At 41.6% G+C, this 16,288-nt stretch overlaps 1 long non-coding RNA gene across 2 annotated transcripts; it reads right to left on the bottom strand.

Moving 5' to 3' along the window:
• Nucleotides 1-11,618: 11,618 nt before the first annotated feature.
• Nucleotides 11,619-16,288, bottom strand: LOC117040782. Of its 2 annotated transcripts, none has more exons than XR_004425895.1 (2): nucleotides 14,683-16,288; nucleotides 11,619-11,884 (listed from the first exon to the last, which is right to left on the bottom strand). It is a non-coding gene; the product is annotated as an uncharacterized LOC117040782 (long non-coding RNA). The 2 variants fall into 2 exon arrangements; XR_004425896.1 differs by having other exon boundaries at nucleotides 14,696-16,204.

Below are 16,288 nucleotides of genomic sequence, written 5' to 3'. Positions count from 1 at the left end.
CGCCTCTCGCGTCACTTCTCCAGAACTCGGCTCATTCTCCCCCCCCCCAGCTGCTCGTCATGTGATGGAAACGGGGGAAAGTGTGAGCGGCGGAGGGGCAGGGGAAGGGGCCGGGCTCAGCCAGAAGCGGCTCTGTCGGAGTCAACAGGAAAGGAGGGACTCCGGGGGCCCCATAGGCAGCGAGCTGGGCGCGAGTGCGCACTTTCCCTTGCGCATTTCACTTGTTGCCGCCACCCTCGCCTGTCTTAGCAACCCCCCCCCCCCAGAAAGTCCCCTGCTTTTCTTGGGGGGGGGGTGCGCGCCGTCGTTTCTCTGTACCCTCTGCACTTGGTGGGATTTGCTTTTCCCCGGAGGAGGAGGTGTGCATTTGTGGATTGATAAGCTGTTGTAGAGAGCCTTCCCAAAGTTGCCCAGGGCGACAAACAAGTGATAAAACAAAACAACAAATTTAAACATCTACACTGAAAGTTCAAAAAGTACATGATAATATGTGCACTGAACATGTTGTTGTTCAGTCGTCCAGTCGGCCGACTCTTCGTGACCCCATGGACCAGAGCACGCCAGGCACCCCTATCCTCCACTGCCTCCCGCAGTTTAGCCAAACTCATGCCGGTCGCTTCGAGAACACTGTCCAACCATCTCATCCTCTGTCGTCCCCTTCTCCTTGACATAGTGAGACGTAAATTAAAGAGAAAAGGAGAAAGACCAACAGAACCCAGTAAAAGGGAAAATGAAGGGGGAAGACCCAAAACTATTCAAGGTTGTTATTGTACTTCACCAGATCTTAACCTATTACAGTATTTGTCAGAATGGATTCCAAGTATAATTGAATTTGTCCATGGCAAGTCTGCGTTTGTATGCAAGTTGTTCATATGTTGTGAGTTTGTATGAGTCTTCAATCCAATTGTAGAAGGGAGCCGCGTTTTTATTTTTCCAGTTCATCAGGATCAGTCTTTCTGCTGTGGTAAGTAAGGGCAAGGAGAATCCACTCCTATTGTCCTTTTGTAAGGTTCCATGTGCTAGGTATGTAATTCAAGAGGATATTTTGCTTTGTAAATGTAAGGTTGTTTTGTGCAGTTCTGTTGATAGTTTGTTACCTTGTGCCAAAAATCTTTCAGTAGAGAAGAATTGTCCTTATTGCATCTCCAACAGTGATAAAACAATTTAAATAAACTAAAATTGAACCAGTCCCAGGTACAGACTGGGAACAATTCTCAGCTGGAAAGGCTTGTTGGAAGAGGAAGGTCTGCAGAAAGCAGATGTTCATGGGGAGGCGATTCCACAGGGCAGGGCAGGTGCCTCAAGGGCGTATATTGGTCAAGTAGGGCAGCTCCCATACAAAGTCGGGGAGAGTTGTAGCCCAGCAACATCCAGAGGGCCAGTGGTCCCTTACCACTGATATGTAGGAAGAGAGCAATGCCATCAAGGAGGGGGGTGCTGGGCTAGGCATGGGACATTGTACACAGGAAGGCAGCTAATAGCAGGTGAGATTATTTGTCTGTCTAGTCCAGCATTGCCTACTCTGTCTGGCAGTAGCTCCCCAGCATCTCAGGAAGAGTTATTTCCCATCATTTGCTTCCTGATCCTCATAACTGGAGGTGCCAGGGACCAAACCCCAGGTGCTGGCAACCCACGCTATGCCACTGAATGGAACTGCTTCCCCTATCTGAAGGGGAAGGGCCAATATACCTGCATTAAACCCACTCTAGGCTGCCACCGCTACCATCCAAAACAATTCGGTATTTCACAAGTGTGGGGGTGAGCTGCATTCTGGGATCTCATTCAGGAATTCCAATGTGGCATGCAGGGTGGAGGGGAATGATACAGGCCTGAGATATGAAAGGTGGGTGGAAAGTGAGCCACAGGGCAGCTTTTAGGATGCTTGCTAACCATACCAACAAAATATGTGGAATACTTTGATAGGGAACGGTAGTGATGCAAAGCACACAATCTGTGGCTACCTGCAAGATGCCCTCTGAGTTATCTTTAAGGGTGGTGTTTTCTGGGTCCTTTACATACCTAGCTACGTAATAAAGGCATAATAAGTGTAGCTGGGAAAGTGAGACTGAGATTTAACTGGTAATATGGTCGGCAAAGAATACAAAAGTTGAAGCAAATAAAGAATGCAAAGAGGCAGTCAGCAACACACAATGCTTATCTGTGCCAATGTTATTGAACAGTAGCTGGGTAAACCAGCCTGACCGGCATGTAATTTTAACTGGCAGTGCTTCACTGTTTAAGAAGCGGTTCACTAGATTTCATTAAACTACTGCAAAATGTTAACACTATTTTAGGGCGAGCAGATAGCCAAGGAACTTTGCCGAGTGGTTTTGCTATCAACCCACCTGGCCCCTTACATCCCTACTCAATCATTGAGGTCCCAGGGCATAGCGTGGGTTGCCGGAGCGCAGGGCAGGACAAATATTGGACTGGGGAACAGTCAGTCCCTTCGCTGGTCAGTGTCTAATCAAGGGAGTGTCTCCTTGCAAACTGGCCCCAACCTAGGAGTGGAGATAAGGCAGAGAAACACAAAGCCAGGAGCACTGCTGTGTTTCTGCTCCTAGGTTGGGGCCAGTTTGCAAAGAGACACCCCCTTGATTAGACACTGGCAAGCAAAGGGAATGACTCACCACTGGTGAGGTCTTCAAGGGAGGTCAGACAGGGCCCTGCTCCCTACTGGACTCCCAGCACTTACTGAAGGCTATTGTCGTCGTCGTTCCAGCAGAATTTATGATTCTTTTTCATTGAATTCTGATTCTAAAGTTTTAACTCGTTTTTGTCTTGTTGTATTGGGTCTCCTGTACACCGCTCAGAGAAAACTGTGATACAAATTGCTGAAATAAAAATTTGTAATGAAAAGAGGACAAACTACACATTTGGGTAAAATATACATATGCTAATGTATGTATGTAAAGTCAACAGGACTTTTATATATAGGATGGCAAAATCTCTCAAAGCAGCAAAGAAGGAATAATAATCATGCAGATAAATAATCTAGTACTCAGTGTTATCTATTTCCCACCCCCCCCGTAAGGGACTCAAAATACCTTACAGATAATAATAATAATATAACAACAACAACAACAACAATTTATTTATACCCCACCCATCTGGCTGGGTTTCCCCAGCCACTTTGGGCGGCTTCCAACAAAATATTAAAATACAATAAGAACAGCTAGAAACAGGGGGGAAATAATTAAAAACCAATCAAACGCTGATAGAATTAAAACTTTCTATATATGCATATATTAAAATACAGTACATTAAAGCCACACAAATAATTATCTCCCAGATTTTCAGTACAATCTCTTTATCATCAATGTACTTACTGATTAGAATAACTGATTGTCACGTATGTCTGGCTTTTAAAAAGGAAGCGACTATCCTAAAAAACTAAATTCAGCTATGATTTATTTTTTATTTGGAAGCAACAGTTCACCCCTCCCACTTCCCGGTGCAAAGAGATTTCCCTCTATGAAAAGCACACAGTCTCACATAGGAAACTGCCTTGTTCTGAATCATTGACATCACCAATGTCTACTGACCAGTAGGGTTTTGGGGATTGCCGGCTAAGTTTGAGGAGGCTGGGTACCGAGTCTGCAACATTTTTCATGCAAATCATTTGCTCTTTCACTGAGATATTGCGCTCCCTTCGCCCCATCCCACGCCATCCCCATACTCCATGACGCAACAGTGACTTCCTTCCTATTTCCTGGAAATCTTCTGCAGCAATCCCTCCTAGTGCATCTGTAAACTGTCCTGAGGTTGCTTAGACTGGAGGCTTTAATTAAAAGGTTCAGGAATACAGTGACAGAAAATAAAACTTGGGAACAAAAAGTCAAGGTAACTTGAAACTGATTTTTTTTACACCAACTGGACTTTGCATAGGGGCCAACTCCTAGGGGCTAGTGGGGCTTTGGCCTCCACAATAAAATATTTGAGGGGGCCGGGCCCCCACAAAATTGATGGGCATTCCCATTCAAATGGTATGTGTGCATTGCATCATGTGATTATGTGGGGCAGGGCTTATCTGGGCCCCCACAATATTTTATTCAAGTTGGCACCCCTGGGACCATGCATTGGATTATACTTTGCAATGACTTTTTGCCAATTGTATGAAAATGAGTGAGTCAGTTGCTGTGATTTTGCTTATCAAAGTTATGGGGTGATTAGGGACTTAACAGCCCTTAATTTCCTGCGGTCTTTGGAATTCAACAGGCATTGAAGTGTGGGAGACAGACACGAGAAAAGAATTTATTGGTTTGAAGTGGTTTGTTAAGCCACCCATGGGATCCAGCTGCTTGCTGGAAATCTGATGCAGGGCCAGGGTTTTGTAACCTTGCTTAGGAATCTGTTCGCCTCCGCTTATGCTCTCTGTGTGTATTTATCAATAAAGCAAATATTACGGAGACACCCTAAGCCTTCTGTGCTCTCGCGTCAAATGAAACTTGAGCCTGAAGCATTGCCTCTGGAATTGCTTCCAGCTCAGGGAATTACTTCCAGCTCTCTAGAGTGGGAACCCTCTGTTTGCAACAGAAATGCAGCTTTGAGAATGGAACTGGGATAGCTATGTTGGTGGAGCAGGAGGCTTTTAATCTCAAGGTCGTGGGTTCAAGCCCCACGTTGGGCAAAAGATTCCTGCATTGCAGGGGGTTGGACTAGATGACCCTTGTGGTACCTTTCCAACTCTTCAATGCTATGATAATCTACATCATAAAAGCAGTGTAGCATAGTGGCCGACAGAACAATAACCCAAAGTCCTCGGTTCAAATCTCGCCTCTGCCATTAATGCACTCATTGGCCATAAGGAAATATTTCCTTGTCCCGTTCAATTACTTACTTCTGAGTAGACATGCCTAAGCACTGCGCTGTAAGAACGCAACTCTTCCCACATAGCTGCTCTCATTTAGTATTGTTTATCTGCATGCCGCCCTTTATCTGCAGATCTCGGGGCAGTTCACAACATAAAGCTACAATATAAGAAACACAAAACTGCTTAATAGGCAAACAGCAAATGCAAATAGTGTTGTGGCGCTGTGTACTGTGCCTTCGAGGGAGTATCCCTTGCTATAGGAACTCCAGATGACTGCCATGTTAATGTCATTTTCTCAATATGGCTGCTTACCCTTTAAGTATTTCGAAATATTTTAATCTATAATGAGAGAGCACATGCGGTTGTGGGTTTCAGCATTTTCTTTCCATCAGTAGACTCAGCAGCTTAGAACTGAAATATTTAAAGAAGACATTATTTATTGCAACCCTCCTGTGGTTGCATGTATCGGACATCTTTGAAGCTGGCAGGAACGACCAGAGATTTCCAAAAGACGCCAAGCACATTAAGAAGGCCTTGTTCGTTATAAGTAGCTTTAAAGCGCATTTGATGCATATTTTTCCTTCCAAGCGTTCTGGTCACTCGAGTTTACCCCTCACAGAGCTACGGTTTTCAGCAACCCTTAAGAAACTGCAGTACCCAGAATTACATGAGGGAAATAATGTGCTTCTAATGTGTTTTAAATGTACTGTGCGTAGGCAGGGTGAATCTTTGTTCTCACTTAGCTTTGCTATTTTTAGATACAGCAGCTAACCGTGGCAACACCTCCTATGCTATAAGTTTCCTTGCTCTGTTTACGGCCTTGGGATGTGGCAACTAACCCTGAAGTCCTTTCCAACGTCTATTTCTTCTACCTCTAGAAGCATGAAAGCGATTTTCATGAAAGCACTTTGAAAAGACATCTTGCACAGTGAGCTATTGCAGTGCTGACACACTCGGCCTTTTCTAATGTGAGATCAGTACTATTCAGAGGCAGGTGGCAGGAGGGTCATTTGGCCTGGGCTCCGAATCTCAAAAGGGGCTTTACGTTTAGTTTCCCCACCACCACCATTTTTTGGCATTTGATGAATTTTGCGGTGCTTTTCTGCTGGTCCTAACAAATTTTGACGCTCTCTCAGCTTAGAGCTGCAAATCTAAACAAGTAAAACATGCAATTTGGTAAAAGGTAGGTTATGCAGGCATGTTTCCAACAACGATCCTCAGGGTTAGGAGATACATGCACACACATCATTGGAATGTTGAATACCAATACAATCGGCATTCTATAATAATCCTCTCAAATACTCAAAAGAAGAAATGTAGCTTTGTACCACCTCTCATTCCGTCATAAGTGCTCAGCTGACATGCTGTGCGGAGGAACTGTGTCTGTAGTCATGGGTCATTTGTTTAGAAATCACAAAGTCCTGCTGGGGGTTCCCCTTTTCCTCTCTCTATGAGCTTACAGTATTTGACTTCGCAGACCACAGGAGCATGACCTCACATTTTCCAAACAAATGTCAGCTGAGAGGAGTGATGAATTAACTAAGGCGCAAAGCATAAGTGCGTGGGTTGGAGACTTCACAAGGAAATCACTACTGCCGTTTTCATTTCTGCGGAAGTGTTCGACACAGGATCAACTGGTATCTCAAAACACACAAGGAGCAGTAAACTGCCTATATATTGGGAGTGATTCAGCTATACCTCCACCTAGTGGGTGATTCTGTCATTTAAAAACATTAAGATAGTTGGGTGCAGTGCTTTTTTCCCAGAAAAAGAGGTGCAGGAACTGCTACTTTTTTAGGGGGGAGCCAAAGTTGTTGAATTTTTTTTTTTTAGGGGCAAAACAACACTTTTTCTTGGGGAGAACATAGATATAGCCTGGAAGGTAGTAATGGGGACTCCACCTGTGGACCCTACAGATCTTATTGTTATGGGGGGATTCAACTTTGACTGCTGTTGCTTCAGCAAATTCTTCATCAGGGAGAAACACATTCAGCCGCTATTACTCATAACCAGTGAAATAGTTATATCTGATCATGTTTAGCCACAGTGGTTCCTCCTTGGTTGCTTTGCAGACTGGTTCATTGCTATTCTACCACAACTGAGCATGTGCACTGTGGCACTTTCCTTGCTCCCCAGCAAATGCATGAGTAACAGTAATAAATGGCTTCTACTAAAAGGGTCAGAACCATCATGGCATGGCTGCTCTTTAGCATGTTCAGCATGAAACAAAACAGAAACATTTCACTTCTAAATTCTTATAGAATGCCTTATGGTTTCAATGTCCATGACCGCAGATGGGACAGATCCTGCCACTCTTCTGTTGCTAACCAACAGCCATACATACGGGTTTCAGCTGAAAATGATTTATTCTCCCAAGTTTTAATAAATCTTTTTATTCTTGCCATCTCTCCACTTTTACAGCTGCTTTGTTGTTTTGCATTTTTCAAAATATGCTTTTGTTTGACGTTCATGTTATTGGTTGAATTTTAAATATTACTGCTCGCCAATTTAGACGCTTCTGCTGAAAAGCAAGGCAAAGATCTTACCAGCTGATAATTTACGGGTTCCCACTGCCAAGTTTGCATGATGAGAACTCATGCAGGTTGTTTATACAGTCGGACTGTGATATAAAATCCCCTGCTAGAGGGCTTCCTAGAGACATCTGTTTGACCACTGTCCGACCTTAGGTCTGATGCAGAAGAGCTGCTCTTAAGTTCTTAAAATCATTTACTATTGACAAGTGTTTCAACATCTCAGACATTATGCATTTGGAACACACACACACACACACACTCTTGTCATCAATCAGGTAGAATTTGCCAATTTGCTGTGCAATTCAGGTAGCCTTACCACTGCCATGGGGTTGAAAACACCGTATGACTTGTCATGCTGCAATGAAGCTTTAATTTACAACTGTACCATTGATTCACCTTCTTAACTACTGCCACTAAATATCTGTGATATCTCATTACCAATGCTATTGACTATATCCCACTAGCAATATTATTATAGACATGGTACAAAACCAGCCAGCCATTTTTATAATTAAAGATAACAATATATTCTTTATTATAAACCATAGGTATTGTGAATACTAAAGTTTTTACTGCTGTAATAAGGTTATTGTGTCTTTAAATGACCAGATACAGTTTACGTAAGGCTGACCGACAAACTTGGTTTCTAACCTGTTTTAACTTACGTTCTGTTTACCCTTAGTCCCTCTTCCCCAGTCAATCTCACCACCAGGAACTGCAGACTTCAGCTGGTTTCATTTGAGAAAGGCTTCCAAGGCATTCTCCCGGCAGCTCCAGCAGCTCCTTTCTGAATTTTCTTCACTGCTGGATCTCCAGCTTAAGCCAGTGATTCAGCTCTTTGGGGGCATAATATATATCCAGCCTGAATAGCCTCCTTGCCTGTCTCCCACCTGCTTCCACTTCAGTTCCAGACATCCAGCTTCTCCATCAGATTTTTCTTCTTAGCCAGCCTTCCTCCTCTGGTCAGCAGTCTCTGCTGTTACTCAACAGTAGTAGAACAGACTTATTTATGTCTCAGCCACCTTGCCTTCAGCCAATTGGATTTGCATGACGTAGATCTCCCACTTTTCCCGTCCAGTGAGTAACCCAGTTTCTGCCCAATAGGCCAATCGTAAGGTTAATTTTACAATTCTCTCTCACAGTATATAAAACTACTGCTTTCCCCAAGACCAACTTTAGGTACTTGCATAACTGGCTAATCGAATGGGATGGACACTTTTAAAATTTAAACCTTGCAAGCCCCCCCACATTGTACCTATAAAATAAACCTCATCTTGTAAACATATTTTAAAAGGTGATTTCTCCAGAGACCTGCACCGCAGTAGTAACATATATAACAAACACATTAGTTTAGAATAGATCATGGAGCAACGACAATACTTTAGGTCATGTGGTTATTTCTTTTGGGAGTGCTGCATTTCTGTCTGGAGCTAGAATTGCAACGAACCACATTATCCAGACAGCTCCCACAAGTGTCTGCCTAGATTAATGCAACATGGAAAATCTTACAAATATTCTTCTTCTTCTTCATTTGCAGGAAGTTACACTGTAACAATAGGAAAATTGGGTATTTCCTATTTTAGACCACTAGGTGAGAGGAGGAAAGGGCAGCTCAGTAATGAAACACTATGTTGGAGTTACTTATAAACTTCCTCCTTTCCTGGAAACAACCCAAATCACATATTGTTGTCTGTCTGTCTGTCTGTCTGTCTGTCTATCTATCTGGCCAATTTTCCATTTGTCAAAGTAAACAGTAAATTACAAAACAGCTTACATTTATGTATACAGAAAACATAAAATCAATATTTCTATAAACTGGATCCTGAGAGGACATGGCAGTGGTTGCAGTGTTTTTCAAAGTAAGCAGACAGATTGGGTCAGGTAAGGAATGTTTTATTACTTCCAATTAGCTTAGCTTTGTTCATGCACATATTGCTAATTCCTTTTAAATGCAAGACAGAGACTTTTACTCTCAAAAGGGGGTGAGCTATAAACACCAAACTATGCTATAAAGTAAACTGTTGACTCCTCTCTTCCATGAGCTTCAACATTTTTGTAGTCAATCAAATCATGCCAGACAGCATCAGAGTTGTCATGTTTCTCTTGCCCTGTTGCCATTTTCAGCTTTTGAGGACCATTTTTCTAACAACACTGTCCGTCACACTATGCTATTACCTGTGGAATGTGTTCAATATTTGTAACCATTTCCATGTTCTGGCTGTTGCCAGTCTAGCGGCAGTTAGTAAATATGCTATGCCCACTTCACATTCGGGGAAAGGACTGGTCTATGAAATGAAGAGCACAAGTAGAAACAAAACCCTTCCACTCCCTTTGCAATGCCCCAATATACCCAAAGCTGGCTACATTCTTCAGTCAACTAAAAGCTTATAGTTCTCATATTATTCAAATGCAGAGTACCTCTGTGAAACAGCAGGGAAGGGGGCCTTTTCTGTAGTGGTGCCAAGGTAGTGGGATGCCCTGTCAACGTTCACTTGGCCCCATCACTGCTCATAGTTTGGCAACCAATCAATATTTTATTCTCCAACACTTTTCCAAACGCTGTTTTGTGATTTGGCAGCCACTATGCATGACAATGGGACGCGGGTGGTGCTGTGGGTTAAACCACAGAGCCTAGGGTTTGCCGATCAGAAGGTTGGCAGTTTGAATCCATGCGGCGGGGTGAGCTCCCGTAGCTCGGTCCCTGCTCCTGCCCGCCTAGCAGTTCGAAAGCACGTCAAAGTGTAGATAAATAGGTACCACTTCGGCGGGAAGGTAAACGCCGTTTCCGTGCGCTGCTCTGGTTCGCCAGAAGCGGCTTAGTCATGCTGGCCACATGACTCAGAAGCTTTACGCCGGCTCCCTCGGCCAGTAAAGCGAGATAAGCGCCGCAACGGTCAGGGGTCCCTTTACCTTTTGCCGACTCTCAGCATAGTCAAACTGCACAGTCAAGCCCTCCCTCCTCACAGGCCTAGGGAGGCCAGAGCAATTTCCAACTTTTGAGGTCCCTAGCCAGTGGCAGCTATGCAGATTTAGTCAGTTGCATTTAACAAGAATGTGCGACACCATTTTATTTGTTCCAGACCAGGTATTATTAACTACTAGTGTTACACAACCCATTCACTCCCTCCACCTGGTAGCAAGAGCTCTTGCTGCATTCAAGTTAAGAGAGGTGCCAAGGGAACATGAATACTCTAAATACTATTCCTTATGTTCCGATGCCTTCAAACATAAAACTCTGGAGGGAAACTGCAATTTTGGTATTACTTCTAGCTATACTATTATAAAAATATGTGATTGAATCCTAACATAGCGAGAAGACATTGCATATGGAAAGACAGAAGACACCTCTCAGATATTGATTTCCAGTTTCAACTGTGACACAATAAATCAGCCACTTTTTATGTAGGCTTTGTACAAAGGAGATGCATTGTTCACATTAAATTCCAGGAACTGCTATTGTTGGGTTTATGGGATGATATCTGGAAGCCAAGCTCCATATTTCTCTCTTAAAGAGTGTTTTCACAATTGGTGCCAGCACATCTGTAATTGTGCTCTCCCCCAACTGCATCGCGTGAGAACATGCATTTCCGCCTTTATAGTCATGTGCAATTGTGCAGATACAAGCAATGTTAACAGTTGTTTTCAGCCAATGTCTTGCCTTTTCTCACTCAATACAGTTCAATTCAGTGCAAGTTTATTTGGAAGCCAGTTCCACTGAGTTAAATGGCCTTTACGTCCCATTAAGTGTGCACGGGATTGCATCGTAAGTGGCTTTATATAATTTTCACATGTGTAATCAGACAACTTTCCAGTTGCCCTAGGGCTACAAAGCTGAAAGGAAACGTGTCCCGGCCTCTTCCACCAGTCAAGAGGACTAAGACTGCTGGTGAGTACACAAGGTCTGCCACTCATCCGGATTTTCCCAAACATTACCAGAATTTCAAAGGCGGAATTGATGTCCGAGGGAGGGGGGATTTCTGAAAGGGGTTTGGGGGGGGGGGGTTCCTGGTTTTTACTTTTTGAAAATATGGCAAACCTAGCATACACACGTTAGGGATTTAACATCATTGCCTGTTGCTTATAAAGCCAACTTGGGAATCATCTGATTGAAAGGAGGGTTAATTTTTCAATAAATAAAATGTAAGTGCAATTCTACAACTACATAACTTTTCAAACAAAGACAAACCTCCCCCCACCTCCATGAAATACAATTCCATGTGGGGCAGTTCTGTGCAAATATTTCAGGACCAAAGAACAGACAGGCACAGTAATTAACTCTGGTTCAAAGTTTAATGAATGAAAGATAACACAGCTTTACTTAAGTGTACATCCGATAATGCTATTTGTATAATTTTAATCAAAAGCATATAAGCAAGTTGTCTGTCCCCATCTTTATACCATTCATCAGGGAAATGCTACATGAATGAAATATTTTTTTTAATCACCAACAAAAAACATTGAAGAGGCTAGATACTTACCAAGTTGCCAGATCAGAAATACGTTCCCTCACTTTCTGGTTCTCCTGGTGTCTGCAGGACTACACAAGTTGTTTTCATATGATCAGAGTAAGATCACAGGATCTGTTACAGTATTTGGAACTGAAAACATACTCCACTTAGGTCACTCTGGCTGCACAGCAATAAGCAGGACAGAAGTCATCTGCTTCATACTATGTAGAGCTGTTTACAAATATAAATGCAATCCAATTTATCAACAGACCCAAGTGTTTAGTGTGTCCCTCCAGAAATTCAAGCTTGCTGTGCACGATCAAAGCCATTTATATTTGGTTAACCAGTTTATACCAAGTAGCAATGATCTAGTCAGCATTAAGGCATTGCTTGAAATATAAGCTACACCCACAAGTCAGAGGAGAAATAAATATGATCCTGGTGCTAGGGTTCTAAACTACCGTTTCTCCTAAAATAAGACACCGTCTTATATTTTTTCCCCCCTCAACAAAACACAGTATGGCTTATTTTCAGGGGATGTCTTATTTTAACCGCGTCGCATCGGTATGCTGCATAGCCACGCCTCTCCAGGCTGTTTTAATGGGAGGTGCCGCATCACTATGGCTTATTTTCGGGGAACGGGTTATATTTCGCAAATGCATAGAAATCCTGCTATGGCTTATTTGATGGCTATGTCTTATTTTAGGAGAAACACGGTACATTTGTCATTCCTTGTGTAGTGTTGTGCTTGTGTGAAGCAGCATATCTTACCACACACCTTAAGAATTAGGTGTTTCCCTGGCATAGCTGAGCCCTGAGCACTTGGGGATAATCATATGATTAGGTGTCTATGTAGTTTGGGATTTCAGTGACAACTGTATCACCAGGTTATTTTACTAATCAAAAACTAGTTTTAAGTATTAACTTTCCCTAGTATACAGGAAAGTTAAGGGCACAAGAAAAGGAAACTTATCAAAATTTTAAACATGTTTACAAGATACCCTTATACAACCACAGTAAGAAAGACAGGATGTGTTCTAAAAAAAGGAGTCTCCTAAATGAATGGCAGGTTCTTAATGTTCATAGTTTCTCTTGCAGGTAGAAAGCAAATTAATCTTTGGCAACTCAAAAATTTTAACATGATGCCCAGGTCAACTCAATTCTTGTGGCTGAACTACTGAATGCAAACAGTAGTGGTTAGGTTTCAGTTTTGTTTCTCCTGCCCACTTCCTCCCTGCCCAAAAATAACCTGAACTGTCTATAGAGCTAGTTACAGGTAGGTAGCCGTGTTGGTCTGCCATAGTCAAAACAAAATAAAAAAAAATCCTTCCAGTAGCACCTTAGAGACCAACTAAGTTTGTTCTTGGTATGAGCTTTCGTGTACATGCACACAAAAGCTCACACCAAGAACAAACTTAGTTGGTCTCTAAGGTGCTACCGGAAGGAATTTTTTTAATTTTTAATTTTGTTTTGTCTACAGAGCTGGCAGATTTAAGATTGTCATACTTATAAAATGCTCTATATTGACCACTAGAGAAATGGGACTGAGAAATACTAGAAAAACAAGGGACCAAGACATTCTGAACAACACTCATGTATTGAATGGTTACAGCGACTACTTCCTCTTCTGGGTTCTTCAACCTTTACTATGAAATGCAGCTAGATTTAGATTTCCACATCTGATGTGTGTTTTAAGAAGCATTTTCATTATCCACATGTTGGTAGGCATGATATGTAGTTTTGTTTTCTTATGCTGATCACAAAAGATTATTTTTACACACTCAATACCACAGAATTAACCAATTAACAGGATTTTTTTCGATCAAACTAAAATGTAGACCAGTAACCCTGTGCTAGCTTAACTCTAAGCCAACAAGCCCAGCTCAAAACAAGGAAGTCTTAAGAAGCATTCTAAAGCTGCTCCAGATTTTGGCAATTCTAAGGAGAAGTTTCAGGATTGCTGAACATGAATATAAGGTGGCAATAAGAGAGAGATTGCAATGGCACAGAGGCAGCAGCAGTCTCATATTGATGAAGCAATCGATAAAGCAATAGATTTGCCTAGAGTTGGTGGGAGAAGCTGATATTTCTGTGTCAGGGCTGTGACCACTTCTCAACTTTATTTACTTAAAATGCTCGAATGACTGTCAACAGCTTTAGTTTGCCACTTTGAGAACAGGTTTTTAAAAGCATGTTACCAAATTGAGTTGGCTAGTAAACATGGCAGCAGAAAATTAAAGATACAGAAACATGCAGTTCTAATTAAGATGCAACTACATTTTTGCACAAACCACCAGTTTAAGCAAAACAGCAGCACTACAGATATGCATAGTCGACTTTAAGAAATAACCAAAGAACACAGAATATTCAGAACCCACTGAAGAGAGAAGGGACTACTTAAGAAAATTATCAAGGCTTTAAAGTGTTGAGATTCAAGGGTTTCAGAGGACACAGCATTTCGTTTCAATAATGCCCATCACAAAAGGTGTGCTCATCAGTTAACAAAGTTGTGCTGATGGGTGTTTGTAAGGACTGCTAAGAAGAAAGAATCAGAATATTTAATTACTCTTGTTTTGTTAATAGCATAAACACCCATTCACCCCAGATGTGATTGAGGTTATTTTCCAATCAACCTTAGTTAAATGATTTCCCACTTAGAAAAAAGTGCATTACTGGATCCCTGACTGGAATGGCACCATATGATACACTAAACCCAAATAGGTTATTTTTTTGTAATTCCCCTTCCCTTTCTTAATCGGAGCCTGTGAATATTTATCCCTTTTAGGTGTAGTAAGATGCAACCGTCTCCAGATAACTTATGGCTCCATCCTCATGTACTAAGATGGCATTTGTAGTACAGGATTTCAAACAAACATCAGGTACTTACAGATTAAACTAACCTGTACTGGCAGTGCTGTGGGATTTTTTTCTTCTCTACCAGTAAGTAGCAAATGCTGAAATTCTGCTGCTAGTCAACAAAAACACAAATTATATTAAACCAAAAAGCTTAATTCATAATTTAGTTTTAAATTTTGAAACACAAACCAAAATTCTTGCACTTTTTTATAGCAACTATTAACTCCTAAGTAGTCCGTCAAACTGTACTCTGAAATATACTTGTTGAACCAGTTCAAATGTTAAAGGGTTACAGTGCAAGTTGCAAAAAAATAAAATGTAGCGTTCTTTCAAGGGTATCAGTGAAAATGAACTGGAAAGCCCTGTATTATTACTAACAGTCCGAGAAAGCAAAATTTAACTGAACCTTCAAATGCTGACTGAATGCCTAAAGGATTATAAAATATTTTATGCTAGCTGGGTTGATTTTTCTTAAAATTAAACACAACGGTAAAATTTATACTGAACTTCGACTCCTAACTTTTAGCAACTGTTGTGTGAAGTAGAGGTGTGACATTTTGAAAACAGTGCTTGCCAGGCATACATCAGCGATTCAAAACTGCCATTTTAGTGACAGCGTTTTTGTGCTTTCACATTTATTTTTAATTAAGGAAGGGAACATAATTAAGGAAGGGAACAACTTATTTAGTCTTGCCAGACACTGGCAAGAATGCTCCACTGCAAATACCTGTTATCTGAACAAGGTATGGAAATAGTGCAGTGAGACATTCCAATCTATTAAGTTGGCAGCGCACTCAGTAGGCCAAAAAGAATGGAAGTGAGATTCTATGTTGAGTGTCGTTATCCCGTCCCACCCCCCACTTCAGCATGGCTCTCTTAAGTATGCTTCCCAGGACAACAAATGGTTAAGTTGACCAAAACAGACTAGGAAACTTCAGAATAGGAAATGCCCAAAATGTATGATCTCTCAAAAACCTAAAAGCAGCTTGAAACCTAAAAACAGCACTTGCAATGTAGTGCAATACTATTTCTCTCTGTTCTAGCAAGTTACTTCACATTTAATAGCTGGCACTGACAATGTAACTGTGTGTTCATAGGATTGTAAAGTTGGAAAGGACCACGAGGGTCACCTGGTCCAACCCACGCAATACAGGAATCTTTTGCCTAACATGGGGCTCCAGGCCACGCTCCTGCAGTTAGGAGTCTCATGCTCTACTGACTGAGCTATTGCGTTACCCAACAAGATTCCTTAAATTGACATTATTCTGTGGTCAAATATTTTATAAATGAATTTATGAGTCACAGTCCACTACCATATGGTCAACAAGCAATATGGACTGCGTTATATATTAAATGTTTTATTATACAAAAGATGTGAAGTGATTGTGTGGTTTCATTTAACAATAAACATCCATCAAAAGATTCAGATGCATATAATTTTAAAGCGAGTAGTGTTGCCTAAGTTAAAACTGAAACAAAACTAATACAGAAAGAGTGGCCAGAATTAATGCCACCTTATAGTTGACAAAACTGTAAGAAAAATTAACTCAAGTGTATGCCTATGACACATAGTTTTAACTACTTGTATCTACTTGGATACACTTTAGTCAAGTTGGAGTACTTCAAATAACATCACC

The sequence above is a fragment of the Lacerta agilis genome, chromosome 2 (genome assembly GCF_009819535.1).
Source record: "Lacerta agilis isolate rLacAgi1 chromosome 2, rLacAgi1.pri, whole genome shotgun sequence".
Taxonomy (NCBI): domain Eukaryota; kingdom Metazoa; phylum Chordata; class Lepidosauria; order Squamata; family Lacertidae; genus Lacerta; species Lacerta agilis.
The sequence above is the reverse complement of the archived record's forward strand: the minus strand, read 5'-3'. Positions and strand labels throughout refer to the sequence as shown.